Below are 20,229 nucleotides of genomic sequence, written 5' to 3'. Positions count from 1 at the left end.
TATCTTTGCACATAGCAGAGTCCTCAGGTTGGTTTTCTGCTTGACAGGAAACACTCGTTTTTTTATTTGCACCTCACCACACACTCTGCTCTTCCAACTTTCCCAATCATGGTGATTAGATCGGAGTTATTTCCCCCAGTTCCTTCCTCTCTCCCTTGCTTGCTCTTTACTGTTTATCAAATATGTTTTTTCTTTTTCTTACATTTTTCACTTTGACCGCATCTTCATGTCTTCACCTCATTTGCCGCTCTTTCACGCTCCATCTCCTTATTTTCTTTCCTAGTTCCCAATTCCTGTATTTTTCTTCTCCTTCTGTCGTTCTTTTGCACTCGTTTCTTCCCTCTCTTCTGCTCAGACCATCATTTTTCCTTCATCCTTCCTCCCTTCCTTGACCCCTCCAGAACATTGCTCTTTGGCAAAGCCTGCAGTGTAGGGCTGCATTGAAATCGCACTGCAGTGCAGAGATTGGGGTGAACACAAACCCTCCACCCCACACTACCACCTCCATTTCTCCCAAATAACACATTTCATTTCCTGCCACACTTCCTCACTCTCTCGCAACCCCGAACCTCTCCCCCCACTTCTCTCTCTGTGGCTCCATGCCTTTTTTTCTCCTCTCTTGCTCAGTATTTTTCTGTCAAAGGCCAATACAATTATTCATACCGAAATGTCTCTGTACTCATGCATAAAATGAAACTTATTCAAGCTCACACGCTCACTCACCTGCATACTCGAATTGCCAAATATGCTCACAAGGGCGTGTGCAAAATGTATTCTCCTTTTTATGTCCATTTTTTTCTCCACACAGATCTGACCTCCCCCCCACACACTCACCTGTTTGTACCTGTCTTATGTTAAACTAATATGTACTCAAGACTATATGAAGAGCTAATGCACAACTCTTGTTTAAATGCCTCCACTGGTTGATGTATTAACTAATTCATCCTCTAGGGCCAACTCCTTTCACATCAGCTCATATGATTGAGCCTGAAAGATTCATGAGGTTGAGGCTATTAATATCAGCGGCCCATACCCACTTCACCAAAGGTCCATAGATCTAAGCGATGAGGTCAAAGACGATTGTGAAAGTGGAAAGCACAGACTGTAGCTGAACATGGTGGATGTTCTATGGCAGATACACACAGGCTGTTCAGATATTTGTCAGCAGATTCTCTCAAGATTAACAAAGTGTGAAGCTAACGTTGGTATTCTTAGAGCTAGAGGTGATTTATGCAGTAAAGCAAAGAGTTATAATCAGAAGTGTAAAAAAGTAAGAAAGAAATGTGCAGATCGATAGATCCTAGGCGAGTTGTTAGGTTACATATAGGAAGATAGATGGAAGGAGCAGGAGCTGCCGTGCTGCTCCCCTCAGGACATCTCATTCATTCCATCATTAATGATGCAATGGATTTATGTGTTTGGCTCCAAATCCTTCTAGTTCTAGAGGTTAGGCCCATATGTTATAGAGTTTCTAGTGCTTTTTCTTTGCTTCTATTTTTCCTGCAATAGTAGGACAATCACCACCAGGTAGGAAAAGGTGATATTAAGAAAAGGTCATTCATATACCACCAACAACTCTGACAAACTCAACCATGGGAAAATACAGTCCTGGTCTTTAATGATCCTGGATTTTTTTTAATCAGATGTTTTTTAACTCAAACAAGATGCTTTTAAGAGCAATCTTTGCTGAAAAATATGGGGTGGTGATGCATTTTGTGGTTAAAATAAGACTTTTTTTGGTGAATTATTTTGGTTTGAAGGTGGTATAACAACAAATGACTCAGCATTGTGACTCAAAATGAACAATCCATGAACTACCATGTGATGGCAAGTGTGCGAATGGCAGAGAACGTCTCTTTTGTGTGACTGATGACCGGCAGTTTTTCACAGTTTGTCAGCAGCTGACGAGTTCTTAAAGGGCCATGATTGGCTGGCTCAGCCAGTACCCCATGCCTCATTAATTCCTCCACATCGCTGGATTCCTCAATCAGCATTATGATTGGCTGTACCCCCGCTGCCACTACCATGCATACTCTTACCCCAACACCACCAAGAATGCCAAAAAAAAGCCTGTAGTGCTGATTGACGCTGCTGCGCCTGCAGCTGACTCAGTTGGTGGTGCATCCCTTAGACACATTCAAAAAAACGCCACAAAAAAAAAACATTAATAAAAAAAAACCCAAGCATCTGCAGAGGGGTACTGTAGTGTAGGCAAACTCTGTTCACAGAAGACATAAGATAGGTGATGGCATAATTTCTCAGTTTTCAATCACCATGGACACTCCCTCCTCTCCAACCTCCTCAGGACAATGAGAAACAAAGGACACACTGGCTGCAGAGTTGAATAAGAATGAGCTACAGGGCTCATAATGTGCGTGCGTCCATGTGTGAATACATGTGAGTGCAGCACGCCGTATCTCTTTGGTGTGAACACATCTGCAGATTAATGAGCTCCTGGCCAAGTTGCCAGGATTCACCTCTCTCTTTTTATCTCTTTTTCACTCTCTCACCAGCTCACACATACACACCACCTTGAGTTGACTCATCTTTTCTGCCACTCTTTGTAATTCACTTGTCAGCTGGAGTGCCGAATATGCATAGAAATTGAATGAATATGCATGTATGTGGCTGATATGCGTTTGATTTAGCTCAGTGAATATGTGTGTGTTGTGTTGGATGGAGGGAGGCGATGGCGCTGTATACATTGGGTGACAGCTGTGGGAGGAAGTGAAGCATATAAAGGCTGGCCACGTAGAAAGCGGGACAAATTGATTTCCCATGAAGACCGCAAACTGGGTTTTACACGGGAGGGTCTTATCAGTGTTCCAGAAACACTCACACAATGACACTCAAGTACAGACACACAAGCACCTGCAGACTGAGACTCAAACTTATGTCAAGTGTAAATATGAATTAAATACTTCTTCAACACAGTGCGCTCATGCAAGAAAATAAAAAACATAAGGCATGGTTTAGACAGAAACTGTATATATAAGATGGACTTAGCCAGTATGACATCATCGACTGGTTTTGACTTCACAGTTTGAAGCTGTTATCATTTAGCTGCCACCGTGTTGGCATGTTGGCTCTATGGAGACAGTTATTACCATATTTGAATGAAAGTGATTTCATTAATTAAAGAAATTAATTTGTTGGTGGAGCCAACAAATGTAGCAATGCACTTAAAAAGACAAATATGTAGTAGTTAACAGACATAAGACATTTTTACACATGTAGTCTGAACAATGCCCACTTCTGTGCTGTTAATTCACTTACCATTAGTATCCATGGATTCAGACTTTGTTCTATGTGCTAGAATGTAAAGTCCATTTAATGTCTGATTCATGCATCTGCATTCACCACCTGGTAATGACTAGATTAGTTTTGGAGGTGCATGTGTAAGAACAAATATAAGTATAAACACTGTATACTTTGCATATATTTGACATTTTTAATGAGGAATAAAATGCAAGAAACACTGTACTAAAATGTATGAGCAAATGCATTACTGTACACCTTGTGGTGGTCCAACAGTGCAAAGGATTTTTTTTGTTATATCTCCATAGCAGCAACCCAGAGGGGGGAAAATAACCAAAGAGATGAATGAGGCAGAGTGAGATGGAGCAAGAAAGCATGAAAGAGAAAAAGACAGAGCGAAGATGACTGAGGGGATAAAGTCCTTCGCTAGGCTCTTGTCTGAATGACTGTCAGATCTACACTAGCTGAAAAATAGTAAATAATTCCTTCTTAGTATTTACCAGAGGGCAGTTTTTTTTGATTTTCATTCAATTTCCTTACCAGAAATAGATTTAAGAATTCAACATCAGAGCTCTCACCACTCCGGAAAACATCCTTATATAATTTTACTGTCAGTGATTAATTGATTCTGACAGGACAAAGGGAAAAATAGATAATTTTAGTCTACTATTTCCTCTTTAACTATGTCAGAAATAACGACAGGAGGCAAAGAATAGCCTGTCACTCACCCCTCTAGGGAACTGCTCTACTTAAAGTTATTGTATTTTTTAAGTGTGCGCACTCATAGAGGTAAGGACCAAAAGACAAGGAGGTGAGAAAGGATGGAAAAGCGTGCAAGGAAGGAAGCACAAAAATGAAAAAAATATAACAAAGTATGCACGAAAAGGAGGAATACAGATGGAAGATGGAGGACTGGAAAAAGCTTCAAGGAACCAAGTGGAGAAAAGTGATATCACAAGCAATCCATTGTAAGATTTAGACATGTGGCTCCTTTAAGCTGTGATAAGACGTGTTAATGATAACACCTGGCACCCTGGGTGTTACGGGCAGACAGAGCTGTCAGAGAACAGACCTTACACTACACAGCCTTGAGGGACACCACCACTGCTAACACCAGGAACCCTAAAGGGACACCTGTAAACCTTGTAGACTCAAAGGAAATCAGCCTGGTAAGAGCCACAGGGTGAACGAGGATAAACTTGCCATTAAAAGATCTCCAGAGGGAGAGAGAGAAAATAGAAGGTGAAGAGACTCGGAAGTGACTAATATAACAGTAGTAGCGAAGACAACGAGGGAGGAGAAATAGAAAGGAGAGGAAGAGGATTCTTTGGATCTGTTCTGCATGTTCTGTCACTTTACAGTCCTGAATATCTCCAGTTTCCTTCTCTCGACTTCTGTGGCGAGACAAAAATAGCGTGAGGCTGTAAGATACTGGTGGCATTGTGGCAGCTTGCTTGGCTTCTCCTGTCCCTGGCTTCCATTTCTTGGCCATTGGCCCCCTCCCACACAAAATATAAACAGACCCTGAAGATAAAACCAGTGAATACACACAAACACACACACACAGCATTGGGGAGCGGAGTCAGACTGTCAGAAGTGAAGGCTAGCAGAGCGATTTGAGATGTTGTGACACTTTAGCTCATTACATTTTCCCAGGCTGTTATGAATGTTGCAACAGTGCTGTCAACCAAAGCGAAGACCTGTCTGAAACATACTGTGGGCACACACATTCACAGACACGCCACTGACGCAGCCTGCGCATTGCCACATCCACATTGCAGGCCTTGAATTAAGATGAATCTTTTGCTGTTTTTATTCTCAACGTTGCAGATTTTGGACGGGAAATGTCTACAAGGCGGGCTTTAGGCTCACTTTGCTCACTTTCCTTTGACGCACAAGAAAATCTGGTAACCCCTGACGAGCCGGATCCCTGCATGCATGAAGCTCTTAGTACATCATCTGGGCTCCCACATGATGTACTGGTGAAGTAATGTATTCCTGTTCAACTTAAAATCTTAGCCAAATAAAAGGGGTGAAATACTTTTCTCTATTTCTAACCAGAAATGCACAGGAAAAGAGATTGTGTTATCGTCAGATCCTCTGATCAGCTGATCAGCATTGGCCCGAGCACGCCCTCTTGAGAGCAGCACAGAGCCTTGGGCAGTACCAGAGCTGCTGTGTAGTCTCCTCTTCTCCCTGCTGATCCTGATCCGTTTGTAATTCACTGCACCTAAAGACAGCTTAAGGCCCAGGACTCTACTGTGTACTGCTGGTACACACACACATGCACACACAAAATTCGTATCTCACATACAATCATACACGTCCATGAGCTAAACACATTTTTACACTGATTGCAGCTATTTTGTCTCCTGTCTGTCTATATTTCACTGGCCTCCAGGAGACCTACGAGTACTAACCGTCAAATTTGTTTTTGTGTTTTTCCCTTAAGTCAACATGCCGCAACCAAAAATTTTAGCTGTGATATATGACATATGACAGGTATTATTATTATTATTATTATTATTATATTTATGTCTGCCTCACCCTTAAAGGTGCAACCTAAGAACATGGATAGATATTTCTCAACTGTATAAATAGACAATGTCACACTAACAACTGTTTTTACATTTGAGGCTTGAGGTTGCTGTTCCCTCAACATAGTCCGCTGAATGGTTAATGTGGCTGTACTAAATTCAGCCCATGGTGAAATTGGGTTACACTATTATTGTAAGCTACATTTGCAAGAGAAAAACCACTAGGCAGAATTTTGTGACACTTGGTGTAGTGGTGGTTCACAGGCAACAGAAATTGTTACGTTTTGGTGCAGACTGGGACGACTTTGAAATGTTGGAAATAGGGAATTTGCACTTGCATCAGCAGTGGCAGTGACAGTGGTGGAGGACTGTGCTCTGAGATGTCCCCTTTCGTGTTAGCATGGCATACACGTTAGCTAAATTTGTTGCATTTAATGATGTCTGATAAATGTCAATGAATTAGTGTTATTGCTATTTTTAGCTGCTGAAGACACTTCTATGTTCAACAGTTTGTTACCAATTTTGTCTGTTTCTGTTGGACAATGTAGAGCACTGGTGATCTAAAAAAAATCACAATGTCGTGTTGAAGTTATTTTTAGGAAATTAATTCAAAAAGGATCATTTTATTCTCCTTTACCACAAATTACTGCTCCATGTGGCGCGACATGGAGAGAAGCAGCTTGCAGCAGGCTGAGATGTTACTGAAGCCTAGCAGTGTTGGTCAAGTTACTTGAAAAAAGTAATCAGTTCCTAATATTACTAATTAGCAAAAAAAAATCTGCATATTCCAACATATAAAACAAAGTAATGTTTTGTGTTTACACTTACTCTTTCAAATAGATGCAAGTAAAAAAAAAAAAAAAAAAGCAAAAGCTAAATAGAATAGTGCTGTCAGCGTGGGGCTGCATAGCGCTAACCATGCTAACGCGTTGACGTCATGCAGCCCCACGCACGGGGCGATCCGCATTAACTTGCTAACGGAGATTTGCCACGTTAATGCGGTTATGGCGTTAACGTCATTTTAACGAGATTAACGCTGACAGCACTAAAATAAAATCTAAGATTCAGTGGCACTAAGTCCTGTCACGCTTAAATCTATTGTCACCTGTTTAGCAGGAGTGGGGCGGGTGGAGGTTTGCCCAGTGCCGCAGTGGTCTTGTCAGTGGGGCGATCCTGGGGTTTCTCTCTTAATTTCACATTCCCGTGGCGGCTTGCTAGGTGCTTGCTCAGATTTGAATTTCAATTTTTCACTGTGGAAAGAAGTTTTCTTCCCACGCAGAGTGTACAGAGGACGCTAATGTTTTTGTCACTTTTTACGGAATAAAACTTAAAGTAATGTAAGTACGTTCAAGCTTTAAACACTGCATGGTCGTACTCTCTCCTGCACTCCATATTGTCCATTGTTGATCTACACAGGTCTGTCGCTGCCACGTGTGTCGCACGCGCTTACGTCATTGTCATGAGACACTCTCACAAACAAAATCACAACAGTTCAGTTATGCAGTAACGCAGCATGCTTACGGGAAAATAACAGTAATCTAATTACCTTTTTGCAATAGTAATCCCTTACATTACTCGTTACTTTAAAAAAGTAATTGGATTACAAACTGCTCATCTCTGAAGCCCAGATTGCTTTGATAGCAGCCTTCACATTCTCTAGTTTTGCGTTAAGTGTTTCTCATCTTCTTCTTGATAATACGGTCATGTTGACTGGTCAGTCAAGAGCAGTAATAACATGGTCAGTAAATCATTTGATAGTAGCTTTGGCACTGTGCTTCTGGAAAAAGAAATGGTCTCCATTTGTCTGCAGATGGATGCAAGTGCTCTAAAGTCAGTTTCCTAGTAGACAACTGCAGTTTGAATTTGGTAAAACACAGCGTACCAAACAACACCAACACCAGAAGATGGCACAACAAATCATCACCGAGTGCAGAGACTTCATACTGGAGAATAAACACCTTAGATTTTGTGCCTCTCCACTCGTCCTTTCACTTGGAACTTCCAAATGAAATGAAAAACTTCCTTTCATCTGAAAAGAGAATTTTGGAAGTCCAATTCTTTTCCTCTTTAGCACAAGTAAGACACTTGTGATGTTGTTTCTGTTTCAGGAGTGGTTTGATATGAGAAATGTGACAGTGATTTTTGTGTGTCATAGTTCTTCATGCACTGACACCAGCCTCAGTGCACTCCTTGTGATTCTCTCCCAAGTTTTTGAATCGACGTTTCTTGACAGTTCTCTGTAGACTTTGTTCAACCCTGTGGCTTGTGCACCTTTTCCCACCACACTTTTCCCTTGCAGTCATTTTTACACAAACATGCTTGAATACAGCACTCTGTGAACAGTCAGCCTTTTCAACAGTGACCTTATCCTGTCAGTGATATGCACAACTGTCAAGTCAGCAATTTCCCCCACGATTGTTGTGTGCATTTCACTTTACATGAAATAAATACAGAATATATGAACGTTTACATTTTTGTGTGAAATTATGAAAAAAAAATCAAACAAAATGTAACATTATGTATTAGAACAGTGGACGTATCTGAGCTGACTTGTGATGCTGGAAATTATGTTATGATGATTTATGATTTGCAAGTTGAAACTGGATTAAATGATAAAAGCAGTATGCAAAAAATTAATAAATAAAACAAAAAAATGAACCAAAATAGTTAGCTGAATGACACTAAAACCCTTTCTGTTCAGTGAAACTGAAGAGCCGGGTGATAGTTCTCTTATATTCACATATAATAAGGAAGACATCTTTTTATCCATTTTTAAATATAAAAATGGTAATTAGTGCTGCCAAAAATGCAAGAGAAAAGGGCTCTTGCTCAAAACAAAAGCGGGAGAATAGAGATCCATTTAGGCATCTTGGCACTAACACATACTGAAACACAAGTACATCGGGGCTCTGGCTGCAGCTGCAGATATGCAGTCTATAAACACACAAAACCATATAATTGTTTTCTCCTACACATTCATACACAGCCGTTAAACACACATTCACAAAAACATAACAAAATTCATTTTATGCTCATTAATGTCGCTGTACACACACACACACAGCACTCACCTACATTATGGTTATTGACACAAAGCAACATGGTCCATTGTGTGCTGTTTGGACGAACGGGCGTTCAATAGAAAGGTATCCTTCTTTGTAGAAGGGCATGGAAATGTCAATGCCCCTCAGCAAGCTAAAGGAAGCCAGTCTCCTAGGGTCTATTAATATGAAAGACGACAAACACAAAAAAAACCTTTTAGCAAAAAACCCTTTTTGTCATAAACATTTCAATGTCAAAGCCTCCATTTTGCAGGATCGCATGTCAGTTTATTTTTGGATAATGTCAGTTGTCGTTCTTAGGCAATTAGAAGAATGTGTTTGTATATAGGTGTCTGAGAGCGATAGCGTCATTAGGAGTGTGTTATGGTTAATGTGCATTAAGTGTATTTTTCTGCATGTTACCCTCCCTCTGTGGTAATAATACTGTCCCTTCATCCCTTCTATGCCACACTGTCAGGTTTAGAAGTCCTCGGATGGCATTTAGTGGTTCAAAGGTTCGCTGTGTAATTGATCAGACTGCTACTTGATCTGTACAGCTGGCATTTAGTCCACACAGAAAAATGTCCTTTTCCAGCTCTGTTAGGATAAACTTGCTTTCAAATGTCAGTGCCTGCCACCGACAGAAGTTTGACATGGATGAATTGTATACAGAGCATAATGAGATTTCAGTTTCTCACCTTCCATCGCTTGCTTTTGTGGGCATACAGGTATTTACATAATGAGTCAACACAATTATAATAGATGCGCCATATGGCAAATATATGCTCACTAATGGCTTTATTTTGTTATCTGAATGTTTCAAATTTTCTCTGTTGCTTTATTCTTTGTTTGTTTCTTCTTCTTTTTTATCATGTTCATTTAACAAAGCTCTTTTTGGAAGGGCTATTTATTTTTGACCAAAGCAGTTACACCATTTTGCAAAAACGGCACTGTTTCTTTGTCAGAATTTTCCCTTAAATGTTAAATAGGTTTAAAAAGAAGTCAGCTGCAGCACTAAATTTCACAGCTCCTACTGCTCTTTCAAACAGTCATTATGTTGACAGGTAAATGGCTGCAATCTTGACCCTCTCAATAGGTGTTTGTAGTGGTTTTGGGCAATCAGAATGGGCACCCAGCAGCTTTACTCCCTTCTCACTCCTCTCAAGCTACAAAGCAAACCCCAGATGCAGGATCATTAAAATCATTTCTGAGTGAAATTTTTAGAAGTTGATCAGAGGGAATTGTTACTATTTTTATATCAAAGCCCACAAAAAGTTTTAAAAAAGTCTTAAATGCTTCTCTTTTTGACGTTTGCTATCATTTGATGTGGTAGGTGAATATTTATGAGCGTTTGAAGTAGAGATCGGGACATTTGCAAAAAATCAGACCATGCAATCAAAAAAGATGACCAAAAAGGACACAGTCACCCTTCAGTTAATTTTAATGAGAGGGGACAGATAAGAATATACACATTTCAAGCACTGTCTTTCATCTGTGGAATGAAAAGGGCTTCCTCTGTGCAAGTAAATGCTTTTATAAGTAACATCATGTTCCTTGCATCTAGAACGTTCTGAGGAATGGACCTGTAACTGAATTTTCAAATGTTTTTTTAAAAATTCATGAAAAAAGAGGAAATATATGTAGACAAAATAATTTGGAATATTCAAATAACAAAAATGGGGCTAATTTCATGCAATAAATATAAGACCTAGTATTTATTTCCAAATTGGTTTTATGTCTTCAAACAGTCTTTAAACACAAAGTCCTGTACCAGGAAGCAGGATTTGGGCTTATTCAGGTAACTTCAGGGTAATCCTGTACAACACAGGTGGATTACTTCTTACTGTGGTGCATTGCCACACTAATGGTAGACCTAAGTTGCTCCAGAGCAGGTTATGTTCCAGATTAGAGATCAACAGGTTAAAAAACAAAATCACCTTTCTCACCTAGCAATTCTCCAGAAGTATAAAGTTTTAAACATCATTTGAAGGCTTCGTCTTTCGCTGATGGGCCTCAGCAAATACTGATGTTAAGATATAGCTCTATTACTGTAAAGAATTTTACAACTGCATTAATGTATGTATAAAATATGACACCTAATTGTTCTTGCTGACCTTATCAAATGCATATACACTAAGCCTATGTTTAAACTAATTTATTATTTACACAGAACCATTAAAAACCACTGGACCTGCAGCTGGAAGAATTAATATTAAAACTGTTTTTTGGATATGAATTTAATGAAGTACTTGATTATAATCTGTCAGTAATGATAATCAAAGCTGTGATATTGATAAGTCTGATAATTCGCACATTTACTGTCATTGTCTTTGTCATGTGTGTTCAGTCTGATCTTATAAGTTATGTAATAATCTCTGGATTGTCTTATACTCCTGGTATATGATTTGATATGAAGCCATTAAAATCTTCAGCTGCTCTTTGTTCAGATCTTACCTAATTATTATCAGAGCCTATCCTCATTATAATTAAATTATAAAAACAGACTTTATTTAATGTCATTTCTCGTGTTAGACTAAAGAGTTTAATAGAAGGATAGTTCCAATCTTATAACCGTGGTATATATTTTATAGCATAGTTACTAGACCGCTAAAATAATATACTATGTTTTAATGCATAGTCCTTTGCTGAAATATTGATTTCTTTCTCAAAGCCTTTATTGCCCCCTAAGTGGACTGCCTCTTTGCTGTACTCTTCCTATTTTATCCCGATTCATAGCCATTAAATAATGATTGTTTTTCAAGTCTTGTTTCTATAAAAATAAATAAAAGAAAAAGAGCTTTATACTTTGTATTTGGCCTCAGTATTCTTAAACACCCAGGCTGGGGCAAGTGTTAAAAGTGTAATTCTCTCTGCTTGAAAGTAGAAAAAGACCCTCTGGAAGCACAAGCATGTCAGATAGGTCGACCGAGTGATGGAGTTGAACTTTAGCGTCACAATGCTCTGGATGAGTAAGCAGCTAATAGGAATTTAATCTGATCTATTGAACTGAGAGATAATCCAGAAAAGGAAATGGGGGAAAGGCTGGACCACGTTATTCTCCCACCCATTTTCTGTTGACTCCCACTCTTATTCTCTCTCTGTATCTCTCTGTTTCTTTCTCTGTCCCTTTTCAATTATTCATACTATGGTTTTGACACATGCCTGCAGTAAGCCTCCAGATATTCTGTCAAGTGACACCACCCCCAGTTTGTCTGGCTGCTCTCTCACTATCCTCCCCCATATTCCTCTCTCTATTTCCCCTTCCTCCATCCTCATAACTCACCAGCTCTCCTCAGCTACACACAGGAAGATGAGGATAAACAACAAGAGGAGGTCAAATTTTCATCTTGCAATCAGAAACAGCCCCATTCAAATTATGTAGTTAAACCTCAATTTGATATTTTTCATCACAGTAACTTATCAAGTTTTTGCATTCATTTGCTTCCTCCCGATTCAATTTAAAATACTGGCTCAAATAAAAGCTAGTAGGGTCACGAGTTTGTAAGCAACACACAGAAATTACCACAGTGGCTGGCACCTGTTTATTCCTCCATCCATTTCTCTGCCAGTAGATAAGTGGAGCACTGCTCTCCTCAACTCCCTGGAGACTGTACTAGTGCCCAGGCCTGATTTGGTTGTGCTGGGGAATGAGCCAGAGAGTGTGGACACACATACAAATTCTCAAATCCAGTCTCACACACACACTGCCACCTGCTTAAGTTGGATGGTCCTCTCATTAAGTCAGCCGGGAAGAGTGGACATCGAGTGGATAGTCCTACCGCACTTTGGCCCTCATCACACTGTTTAAGGAGAGGAACAGTGTTTTCATGGCTCTATAGAGCACAATGGTAATATTATATTTTTTCAGCAGTTTTAGATTTAGCATCAAAAGTTAACCTGAATGTTTGACCTTTACTGTGCTGAATGATGTATATAGTTCGGACTGCTGCAGGTACAAGGTTTAGCATTGTTTTGTGACAAGACAAGCAGCTTGGAAACCAGTGATGGGCAAGTAGGCAATTCCCACAAGTATACTGTGCAAACCTAGCCTCCAGCTTTCATTCACTGTGAATGGACTAGGAGGTAAAGGGCAGCCACTTAAACTTGCTAAATAACCACTGCACATTCATACAGCCCTTCTTTTGAATAAGTAAGAAGATAAAGTAACACCTACTCAATATAGTTTAAAAAATGAACTATGTAATTAAACTTTTATACCAATGAAAATGTAGTTAGCAAACCATTTTAGTTGGACTTATTCTTTGGGTTTTTACTGAAGTCCTGTGATACCCACACAGTGATTATTATACTTTTAAGGAGCACATTAACATTTTTACAAATGATCCCTCATTTTTTAATGACTAATAGGTGTATGTGGGAAATTTTACTCTTACTCGGTGGACAAGGTGATAGCAAATGCATTTTAGGTGGGGTTTTTTTCTTTATGCTTTTAATGTAGCGTTTCTCAAATGCCTGATTTCCCAAAATGTTTGATTGATAACCGTTTTATTTAAATAAAGGCTGTGCAAAGTCTTACTTGGTTATTTTCCCTATAGATATATATATTACTTTAGTTTCACTTCATATTTGTCAATTCGTTTTCCATGCCTCCAGGGGCTCTGCACTTGAGAAATACTCGCTTAATCCAAAGTGACAGCAAATTTGAGTGAAGCCTACATGTATACCTGCTCTATTAGGTCTTCAGCTGCTGCTCCAAAGCTCTGTGTCATCAAGGTCACAGAAGTCTGAGAAAAATCTAGTCAAAAGACTAGTGTGCTTTTCCCCAAGGCTATTAAATTGGTTAAAAGAAGATGAAATTACCTCTTCAGAAACTACACAGGTTGTTAACTCATGTTTATAGTGGAATTTTGTCATTTCTTTTACAGTGCTTCAAATATTACCTCAGCATTACCCGAGTTAAGCACATATTCACAGACAGACAGGTTGGTCAAAGTATGAAGCTACAGATGAGGATTTACTTATCCTTTTTCAGTCATCATTCACAAGTGTGAATCCATCTAGTCTATCGTTTTCACAAAAGAGCTAGGACTTCATTAAAGACTAGATACTCAGGTATGAAGTAAGAAATATATATATATTTTTAAGTATTTTCTTCCATATTTTTAGGCCAAAATTAATTCATGTGTGTGCACTTTTCTCTACTGTGAAAAAGGAAAGGAAAGGAAAAGGAAACCCACTTTCTACATAATTTTTTGTTTCTTTTATTTGGTCTGACTGAGATCCACTCTTGGTAATTGTACAGTGATAGTCCACTGCTAATACAGAATACGCTGTCTCTCTCTCTCTCTCGCTCTCTCTCTCTCTCTCTCTCTCCCTTTGTGTGTGGGTGTGTGTGTGTCCCTCAAAAAAGAAAAGAGGTTAATCAGAATACTGCCATATCCATAAATCCCATTAGAAATGCAGAGACACTTGCACTTTCAATTTAATTCCCTAAAAGTGTAGCTTTTTAATTAATACTTGACTCTTTCTGGTCAATAGGTGCATATATTTTTGTGAACATGTCATCAGAGGAAACCGTATCTACAGTGGTGGTTTTGTAAAAATAATAAAACAATTAAACAGGGTGATACAGAAAAATACCTATACTGAATGACTTGTACCAGTGGATTACAAACACTTTATTATTATGTTTCTTTACTTGAACATCAAGTTTGTCTGCTTATTTAGTTAGACACTTTGTTAGGTGCACCCATTCAGCTGCTTGTTAACTTGAATCTCTAATCAGCCAGTCATTTGACAGCAACTCAGTGTTTTAAGTGCATTAATCTGAAGTTCAAACTGAACATCAGAGTGTGGAAGAAAGGTGATTTGAGTGACTTTGAGCATGGCATGCTTTGTTGGTGCCATATGGACTATTCTGAGCATTTCAGAGGCTGGTATTCTACTGGGATGCATTGTCTCAAAACTGGACACATCAAAGGTGAAGTTAGTATGTGAAGAGATCTGTGAAAAGATCATCAGTGGATTAAATATCAGGATATTATATGCATATTTCATAGATGATTATCCAAAGTCAAGGATATTGTCAGTATCTGTGACAAATACACAGATACCAATTCACTGCCTAGATAGTACCATAGTTTAGTGCTTTTATTCCAATGATGTTAGCCATCTCTATAGTTTATCATTTTCGGAGAAAATATGCAGTGAGTAGCAGTTCTCTGGTTGAAAATGGCTTGTTGGTGACAGAGGTCAGAGGAAAATAGCCAGATTGTTTGTAGCTGGCCTCAGCACCATAAATCAACGCTTGAAGCAGATGGACTGCAGCAGCAGAAGACCACACTGCGTACCACTCAGATGCGACCAGAACCTGAGGATATAATTCAGCTCACCAAAACTGGACAACAGAAAATTGGAAAAAAAATTGCCTGGTCTTATGATCTTTGTTGCAACATTTAGGTTTTATGGTTTAGAATTTGGTGTAAGCGACATGAAAACACAGATCCATCCTGCCGTGCATCAACAGTTCAGGCTGGTGGTGTAATGATACGGCATATCCTACCTGAATATAGTTGCTGGCAGTCCAACCCATTATGACCACAGTGTACTCATTTTCCCGCATTTCCAACAGGAAAACCAGAGGTGGGGAGCAATGAAGTTCAAGTATTTTACTTGAGTATTTATTTTTCTGACAACTTTTTATTGTACTCCCTACATTTTTAAACAAATATCTGTACTTTGTACTCTTTGGATTTTCAAAACAGGCTTGTTACTTTAGGTTAATTTACGTCTTTTATACCCAATTGGCCGGAGGGAGTGCAGGTGCCCGCCGTATGTTGTGTTCGTGCTACTTCAGCATCTAGCTAGCACTACTGAGGAGGACAAAGCATGAAGCGAGTGCCATTTTTTAAGTGGCATGTAATTTCAAATTCAACGTTTTTATCAGCTGAACAAACATCAGAAAACACACAAACTGTTTGTGTGGAGTTTGCCGCACAGTTTGCTGCTAGCTAAAGGTCCAGCTGCTGGATTCACAGGGAGAGAAGAGAATGAGAGCTAACTTCGCTCTGAGGTGGAGAAAGATGTAGGAAGACAGACAGAGAGGAAGAAGAGTGGTGAGATTTAAAGGTAAAGACTGCTCACTGATAAACTGCAGATTTAAAGCTTATATGTCATTTTAATCACATATTGAATTTGTGTATTTATGAATTATGTTTTTTTCATTTTGTGAAACTTCCTGCTAAACAAAGAAAGCTATACTAGTTGTGTGTTATTCAAATGTTTGAATGAAAATTCTGGGTAGTTATGTGAAGGATAAACAGGTTAGTTTGCAGTACTGTGGTGAATTCACAATAAAGCATGTTGGACTGGCGAACAGTGGGTTGCATTAAGTGCAGCAGATATGAATTTGTATTTAAGATGATGATGCTTAGATTCATTCACTGAATTCCAACTTCATACCAACTGTATAGGTCTAGTATAAAGATAGTATAAAGGGTATAGTGTCAGTATAGGGGGTGGACATCGGACTTTGATACTAGCTTTAAAACATCTGATGACATCTTGTTGGATAAATCCACAAAGAGCAGAAGGTTAGCTGATCACAGCCAGTACACTACAAAAACCTACTGAGGCTCACATTAGAAACTGTGAGATGTTATTCTTTTCCGTGCACTGAGCCACTAAACAGATATTAGTATTCCCCACCTGCTGAATCCCACTGTAACCTTTGACTAGACTAATTTTACTGTTTAGGTGTATGTGTTTGCCACCTCTGAGGATAACACAGTATATCTCAGACTTTTTTCTTGTCCATGATTGTTAGTTCACTCTAGTCAAATGAGCTCCACAGTCAGCATTTTGTTGAATTCATGCCAGAAGAATTAAGGCAGTTCTGAAGGCAAAATGGGGACCAACCAGGTACTGGCAAGATGTACCTAATGAATCGTCCAGTGAGTGTATATACAGTAAAAGCATTTTGTCCTTAAATTTCTTCAGATTTCTGTGAACCTGACAACATGAAGCTATTAATATCCACTGTGCTCTTGGCTCTCAACTGAGAAAATATCTGCCGTCTACTGTGGCCCCACTAATAGCTCATGTTCAGAGCTGTACTTTATTGACCCTGTTGCTCCTAAAATCCAAGGGGTGCCTTGAGTCTTCGGCTTAGCTCTCTTCTGCAGTGCTTAATGAGACCAGATGCTGGCTCATATTAGGGTTCTGTTTTTTTTCTTTGAACAGCTGTACTGGCAACCTGCTCATCTGTTGGTTCAGCGTGGCTGTGGAAGGAGAGAAATTTTCTGGAGTTTCTGAGAGATTCGTTCAGATGATCATTTTTTGGTGCAAATACATTTTATGTTTGCATTCAGCTACACTGAAGATACTTAAACTCACGTTTTTCAATTAAACAGTTTTCAGTTCTGTGTAACCATATTTAGCCTTAGACATGTTTCGGTGTTTATGATACCAGTCTCCAGCTGGTAAAGTCAGACTAGGTATCAAAATATTCAGTGCTGCTTTAGAGATCATATGTGTACTATATCTTATAGGTTAACTTTTAACTGTCTCACTCTTTTCTCTCGATGTCTCACTTAGATACAAGCTAAATTTCACCTGCTAATCTTGGTAGCGTATTACTAACCTTTACTTTTGGGCGTTATATTGTAGTGATGAAGGAAAAGGCACAGAGATACTGCTGTATCATTTCTTTCATTCTGCCTGTATTTTCTCTTATGATACAGAAAATGATACAGCTTTTGAATTTCTGTTGCACTGAAATATCTTGATGCATGCTCAATCATCCAGGTAATGAAATCCAAGGAAGCTTATTCTGTTCATCTGGATGTAGCGTTGGAAGAAACGTTTGTCACTCATCCAGGTGACTTAAATGAGTGATCCAGTGTTGATCGTGTTCATCTAGATGAACAGAATCAACTTTCTGAGTGTTACACTGAGAGTTGGCCCTGTCTACTTTATGACTGATTTCACTAACTTAATCACCACTGTGCCGTTCACAATGCCTGAGGCCTTGTGCGTATTGCTATCTCATACAGCGAAAGCAAAGAGAGAGCTGCTGACTTTTTGTTTGTCTGTTTAACTCACATTTACAATAATGTGCAAAAGTCTTGAATCACCCCTCATTTATTAATATTTTGGCTTCTAAGGAGACAGCGTTAATTTTTAAAATGTGGTTTTGAACAATAGTTCTCTGGGCTTTTCCAAGCATTCCTTTGGACTTTGGTCACTTTTTCACTCATCTTCAGTCCAGTCCTTCACTTTAGTCCAGGGGCAAACCAAATGTCAGCGAGAACACAGTTTTACAGACATACTGTTAAATTGTAAGATAATTCCCAAAGAGCTAATAGCTTTAAAACTTACCATATCTCAGTACACTGTGCAGTGTGTTCTTAAAAAATCAGAGGAAACTGGACACTTGGAAACTGGAGGACAAAAAAGAAAAAAGATGTGGCAAGCCTAAAAAAAGAAAAATCTGCAACAGATAAACAGTATTTGAAAGCCCAAAAAATCCAATTGAGACCTGACACAGGCTGAAGATATAAATCTGGTGCTTTAGTTGATCCAGCTAGTGTTCAATGAAGCCTCATCAGAAATGGTCTCAGTGGAAGGGTGGCTGTCAAGAAGCCATTCTTCAGATTTTGATCCACCATGAATTCAACAGCTTTATTTTTCAGCAGTCATCCCAAACACACTGCCAATGCAGTAAAAGCAAGCCAGATATAAATAAACTTTTTTTTTTAGTAGAGGACTATACAGTAATATTTTATCATTGTACTTTGAGGCTTTCATTATAGTATCTTATTGTATATCATCATTTCTCTGAAGCATATGTGGCTGTGGGTACTTGCTGTTAATTTTAACTTTATTGATTTCACATTAGGTTATTTGACAGCTAATAACTTACATAGGTTGCATTGCTAGTCCAGTACTTCACATGACATTCGGGTTATTAGTATTGATCCGCCCTATCCTGTTTAGCAGTTTATAAAGCATTTAACAGTCCTGCTGCAGTCTCCAGCTGTTTAGTGTTGCACTTTCTAAAGACTGTGAGAGTCATAAAAGACAGATTCAAACCAAAAACGGTGAAGATGAGCGATAATAGTATAGTTTGATTACTGGCACAGTAAAATCAATTGTATAATAACTAACTCTGATAACTCTTTGCAATACTTCACCAGGAATCATGTGATGTCATTGTATGTCTCCATATCCCATAGATGTCTTTTTTTAGTTGTGTAGCTACCCCGTTGGTTTTCGCTTTCCCATATATGGAACTATAATCCAGTGACACTGGTGTGTTTTTTGTTTGTTTGTTTGTTTTAAAAGATCAAACCTCCAATTTGAATGAAATTTGAGCAAAAAAGTTGAGCCAAGACAACTCTGTTGACATCACTGTGACATCAGTTTTTTATTTCAATGAAATTTGCCCTCATATGCACTTATAATAACCTTTTACATATCACACTTCTTGATAAGTTCCTGAGCTTTAGGATAAAAAAATAAATAAACGATGTGCTGCTTTAAAGCCAAAGAATGATAAAGCCTTTCCATTCACTGCCCCTTAAAATTAGGACCAGCCACCCACTTATAATGTCAGATTATCTGTGCCAGACCTAAAGCTCATTTTAATGGTGTGGGAAGTGTTTACTCTCTGCGTATCTCTGCTTTGTTATTTTGTTTCTTCGTGTACTTTCTTTTTCCACCCTGTCGTGACTCAGACAGACAGAGGCAGTTGTACACGGATTTCCAGTGATACACTAAACCAAGCATCTCATTCCGGCTCCTCTGGCTGGGTCTCTACCTCCTGCATCAAATTCAGCTTTTGATATCAGCCAGCCCAAAGCGGGGCACCAGCAATGAAGCTGTCATGCTGTTTTATCCAAACAGACTCTTCCGCCCCAAACAGTGTCTGCCTGCAAAGCCGCTGTAATCCAACCCTGAAACTTGCCAACTTCCCAGACTCACAGAATCGTATCACCTCTCCCATGGCTTTCTCCACCCATCCTTGTTTTCATCACCTCTCCTTCCTAACTCTGCTCCTCTCCATGTTTGTCAGTATTTCTTTATCCTCTCATCTTCCCTCAGTCTTCTGTCTTTCCACTGCCTCCATCCTCTCCCTTCACCTTTCCTCCCCTCCTGTGACCTCTTGCCAAAGCTCCAGGGATTCACTCAGTTGTTGTGATGGCAGAGGATTGTGGGATACCAGCTGCAGTTTTAATGATTTTGCCCCCAGGCACAGATCAGCCAGAGAAATACAGCTACCATTTTTCAACAGAATGGGAACTCTCACCCGGGCAACGCCTCTGTGAAATATGTGTGCATTTGGATATGCGTGTGCACAAACATCTAAACTTGTTTTAATATCACATCTAAGCGATCGCTTCGGCATTTTGTTTCTGGTCACTTTAAGAAAT

General features: G+C 39.2%; 1 protein-coding gene across 1 annotated transcript in view; it reads left to right on the top strand.

The window, feature by feature from the left end:
- The window catches only part of ncanb (neurocan b), a 173,518-nt gene that overhangs the window by 101,293 nt on the left and 51,996 nt on the right, over positions 1-20,229 (top strand). The window lies entirely within an intron of this gene.

This window comes from Pelmatolapia mariae, linkage group LG23 (assembly GCF_036321145.2).
Source record: "Pelmatolapia mariae isolate MD_Pm_ZW linkage group LG23, Pm_UMD_F_2, whole genome shotgun sequence".
NCBI classification, from domain to species: domain Eukaryota; kingdom Metazoa; phylum Chordata; class Actinopteri; order Cichliformes; family Cichlidae; genus Pelmatolapia; species Pelmatolapia mariae.
Note: the sequence above shows the minus strand (reverse complement) of the source record. Positions and strands in the feature narration are given on the sequence as shown.